Raw genomic sequence first — 5,000 nt, 5'->3', positions numbered from 1 at the left:
ACGTCATTTCAGTTGCACGACCCTGTGATCTTTTCCTGTCAACTCTGTGCCTGATGATCCTGCTCCACGGCTCCCTGACGGAGGGGCAGCGCTCCGAACGCTAGTGCTTCCAAATAAAGCTGTTGGACTCTAACCTGGGTGCGGTTGTGATTTTTTAACTTGCGCCCACCCCAGTCCCCCCCCCCCCCCCCCCCAAACACTGGCACCCCCCCCAACATGTCTTTTTGCACATGTGGTAGACTGTGTAGATCCCCCTCCTTTTCCTTCATCGCCAATTCCCGGGTGTCCCTATGACTCGATCCCTTGCAGGACAGGATTGCTATCGGGTGCCAGGTTTCGATGTGCGGCGTATTCGACCACCATCTCTGCAGCTCCCTCCATTTGGACTTGGCACCTCTCAACGTGAGTCCTCATCCCTCCTGGACTAATATCTCTCTAAAGAGCCTCACAGACCCCCTTTTTCTCTCTCTAATGCTCCTCCCCATCCATCGAAGCTGCTCTGGTTAACTCCTTCCAGCTCGACGTGTGAAGCCTGACCTGGTGCCTTCCTCGCCTTTCTGAAAACCGTTTCCCGATGTGGTGCCGGCACCAATTTGGAGGCCCTCAGAACACTCTGTCCGACATCTTCATATTCTCCAGCTGCGTGCTCGGACAGCGCGGAATACAGCTCACCCGCCAACTGACCCAACATGACCCACACGGGGTCTCTGGTGTAGCCAATTTCTCAAAGGGCATGGTCAAAATCTCCTACATTTTTCTTGCATTGAATTCTGGTCATCTGTGGACATACCTGTATCGACGATGAGAGTTAGCTACGATGGGCTTGCTCACCGTCGCTTCTATCCTGTCCTTCTTGCGTCACCTCGCTTTGAGTGACAACTTTTCCAACTCGAACCTTCATTCCCTTTCGTCTCTCTCTCTCTCGTTTCTTCCTTCCTTCTGCTAGGGCCTTCCTCTCCTTTTCTCTGGTCGCCGCATGGTCGGAAGGATGTGGAAGCTTTGGAGAGGGTGCAGAGGAGATTTACTAGGGAGTTGCCTGGTACAGAGGGAAGGTCTTAACAGGAAACGCTGAGGGACTTGAGGCTGTTTTCTTGGAAGAAGATTGAGAGGTGGCTGGATCAAGGCACATCGGATAATTCCGAGGGTTAGACAGGGTGGAAGGGGGAGAGCCTTATTCCTCAGATGGTGATGGCTAGCACGAGGGGACGTAGCTTGAAATCGCGGGGTGGTAGATATAGGACAGATGTCAGAGGTAGGTTCCTCACTCAGAGAGTAGTAGGGGCCCCTGGCTGCAACAGCAGTTGACTCGCCAACTCTAAGGGCACTTAAATGGTCACTGGGTAAGGATATGGATGATACTGAAATGGCATAGGTCAGATGGGCATCAGGTTGGTGCCACAGGTCAGCAAACCATCGAGGGCCGAAGGGCCGTTATTGCGATGGAATGGTCTATGTGTGTGTACATATGCCTATCGATGATGTGTCAGCTACGATGGGTTTGCTCCCCATCGCTTCTATCCTGTACTTCTCCTTGCGTCACCTCGCTTTGAGTGACACCTTCACCTTTTCCAACTCGAACCTTCATTCCCTTTCGTCTCTCTCTCTCCCTCTCTCTCTCGCCTCTGCTTTTGAACTGCAATCCAAAACGTTTCCGATCCCCTTCTGTATCTCCTGACTCCGGCCTTTTCGGTCCGTTTTCTGATTCCACGTGTCTCATTTGCAATTTGGATTCCTCTCACTCCGCTGTTCCCCCCTCCCCGTGCCCTCAATTCCGGGCTGACGCTGTTACAATATTCCCCGAGTTAAACCCAATTCCGGCCTGCGCGCTAAATCCTGCAAGTGTCTTTCCAAGACTTTGCTGGCAGCTTTGGGAACCACCTCCGACCCCCAGATCGCCTTTAGGAATATTCAGAGCTGCTTCCCTACGTTCAATTTCACCAACAAGGCTTTAGAGGGACTATGGGCCAAGTGCTGGCAGATGGGGCTGGATGAGGTAAGGATACCTGGGTCAGCAGGGACAAGATGGGCTGAAGGTCTGTTCCTGCGCTGCACATCTCTACGACTGAAGTTAAACAAATCCCTGACACTCGCTTTAAAACAAAATCAATACAGAGTCAGAGAGATGGACAGCATTGAAGCAGACCCTTCGGTCCAACCCGTCCATGCTGACCCAGATATCCCAACCCCAATCTAGTCCCACCTGCCAACACCTGGCCCATATCCCTCCAAACCCTTCCTATTCATATACCCATCCAAATGCCTCTTAAATGTTGCCATTGTACCAGCCTCCACCACATCCTCTGGCAGCTCATTCCATACACGTACCACCCTCTGGGTGAAAAGGTTGCCCCTTCGGTCTCTTTTATATCTTTCCCCTCTCACCCTAAACCTATGCCCCTCTAGTTCTGGACTCCCCCACCCCAGGGAAGAGACTTTGTCTATTTATCCTATCCATGCCCCCCTCGTGATTTTGTAAACCTCTATAAGGTCACCCCTCAGCCTCCGACGCTCCAGGGAAAACAGCCCCAGCCTGTTCAGCCTCTCCCTGTAGCTCAGATCCTCCAACCCTGGCAACATCCTTGTAAATCTCTTCCGAACCCTTTTGAGTTTCACAGCATCTGGAAGGAGACCAGAACTGCACGCAGTATTCCAACAGCGGCCTAACCAATGTCCTGTCCAGCCCGCAACATGACCTCCCAACTCCCTCTACTCAATACTCTGACCGATAAAGGAAAGCATACCAAACGCTGCCTTCACTATCCTATCTACCTGCGACTCCACTTCCAAGGAGCTATGAACCTGCACTCCGAGGTCTCTTGGTTCAGCAACACTCCCTCGGACCTTACCATTGTCTCACTCAAACAGTCAACAAATTAACTAAACTGTCAACAAACTGAATAAACCCCTTCTGGCTACCAACTATTCCTTATTAAAGCACGATCCCAATGGTATGCTGTTCCAATATGTACGTGTCCCACTCATATACAACAAAGGAAGTTAGTCTCTCGAACTTATGGCCAGGTTTCGCGTCTTCCAGAATGTTCCGTGCCGTTTCCTTTGAGTCTTCGGTCAGGAGTGCCCTTCCCGTTGTCTCGTCAGAGGGTGGTCAATCTATGGAATTGCTTGCCCAGTGAAGTAGTTGACACTACTTCAGCGGACATTTTTGAAACTAAGGTAGATTTTTGTTTGGACAACAAAGGGACACGGGTGAGAGCCCGCGTAAGTGGATCTGAGTCCACAAAAAGATCAGCCATAATGTTATTGAAGGGCCGGACGGCCTGCTCCTAGTTCTTCTGTCAGGAACGTCTTCTCCATCCTTGGTCCTGTTGATATTTAGAAGAGTAGAAGATGGCTTTCTCTAAGACACAGAGAGAGAGCTGAGGACCATTAGCCCTGCGGTCTTTGTCCAATGGCCCCCATCTTTCATAGCCGTGATGCCACATCAACGTTTCTCACAGTAGGATTGGTCCTCTTTTGTCAACGCCGTCAGATTTAGACTTAACGGGCGTTGGGTGCCTGGCTCAAACGGATTGGCTAAATTCAGAAGACTGGCGAAAAGTGCGGCTTGATTAGAAAAGAAAGTATCTCCTCGGGCTCTCTCGTGCACTTGCAAACGCTCTCTTAGCGCCGGGAAAGAGGGCGACCTTTCAAAGGGGCCGGTGTGATGCTTTCCCAACAAGCACCCTCCAGCTTTGCCAACGCCAGAGTCCAACCTGGCGCCCATAATTACCCAACTCCCTGACGGAAATCCTGCCTGAAACTATCTGAGATTGAGGAGGACGGTGATGGGGAGGGGGGGGGGGGCAACGTTGGCACCCCGCAGGCCTCAGGCTTCGGTCAACTGGGTTGGCGCATCCGCCCACCCCTGGGGTGAGGTTTCGCCGCCAGTGGCCGCGCCAGATGGACACCCCGTGCGCCCGGGGACAATTCCTGATGGAAAGCGTCGAAGGCTGAGGGGGCGAGGTTGGCGTCTGCCGCCCCCCCCCCCGGGGGGTGGGGAGCAGGAGGAGGGTTGGGGGAGTGGGGTGGGCACCTCAGGTGGGTGGTAGTGATGCCCTTTGGACTGGGAGTGTGTATGTTGGAAGGTTGGGGGGGGGGGTGGTTGGGGATGGCTTGGACATGACCCATTGGGGTTCATGGGAAATGGCCTCCATTGGAGCAGCCGCCATCTTGGAAGCGGCGGCGGTTGGAAAGTGACGGTTGGGGCGGGCGGGCGGGCGCGGGCGCGGGGCGGGAAACAAACAGGTACCGTTTCGCAAGCACCAACGCCGCCGCGTGAGCGGGAAGGCAGCGCGCAGGCGCGGACCCGGCCGACGGCGCGCGACGGGGAAGCCCACGCGCAGGCGCGCACCGAACCGAAACGCACCGCGCAGGCGCCGCAAGGGGCAAGCCCGGCGCGAGGTCGGGGCCCCGGGAGGGATGTACGCAGGCGCCAATCCCAACGTGAGGACGAGGCGCAGGCGCGTGGCCGGCGGCCGGCCCGATGACGTCTCACCCGGGGGAGGGAGGGGTGGGGAGGAGGAAGATGATGCGCAGGCGTGTTGCTGGCACCCTGACGCCGTTCCGTCAACAAGCACGGCCACGCAGGCGCACCGCCGGCGGCCGGCAGGGAAGGCGCAGGCGCCCCGCCGGTCAATTGTCAGGAGGGGGGGCGGTCTGACGTCGGCGCGGCGAGCCCGCCATTGGCCCTGGGCCAGGTCAGCTGACCGGAAGCGGAAGTCGCTCCAGGAAGTAAATGGAAGAAGAGGCAGAGGCAGAGAGAGAATTAAAGAGTCAAATCCTTCAGTCCTCAGGTAAATAACTTTAATATCATTTAATTAGAGCAAAAAAAACCAAGTGCAATGGAGCCACCATCATATTAACATCTTAATTATTAATGTGATAAGACACACCCCCTGGGTAACAGTCACCAATATACCCATCATTACGGTAATAACCCCCCCACACCCCCCCAGGGTAACAGTCACCAATATACCCATCATTACGGTAATAACCCCCAC

General features: G+C 54.6%; 1 long non-coding RNA gene across 1 annotated transcript in view; it reads right to left on the bottom strand.

Annotated features, from left to right (window-relative positions):
* The window catches only part of LOC140468615 (uncharacterized), an 88,130-nt gene extending 83,801 nt beyond the window's left edge, over positions 1-4,329 (bottom strand). The window contains exons 1-2 of the long non-coding RNA XR_011955725.1: positions 4,250-4,329; positions 791-997 (exon numbers count right to left, since the gene is read on the bottom strand). This is a non-coding gene — a long non-coding RNA (uncharacterized lncRNA). The remainder of the gene's footprint in view (positions 1-790; positions 998-4,249) is intronic.
* Between the last annotated feature and the right edge of the window lie 671 nt (positions 4,330-5,000).

The sequence above is a fragment of the Chiloscyllium punctatum genome, chromosome 47 (genome assembly GCF_047496795.1).
Source record: "Chiloscyllium punctatum isolate Juve2018m chromosome 47, sChiPun1.3, whole genome shotgun sequence".
Classification (NCBI taxonomy): domain Eukaryota; kingdom Metazoa; phylum Chordata; class Chondrichthyes; order Orectolobiformes; family Hemiscylliidae; genus Chiloscyllium; species Chiloscyllium punctatum.
Note: the sequence above shows the minus strand (reverse complement) of the source record. Positions and strands in the feature narration are given on the sequence as shown.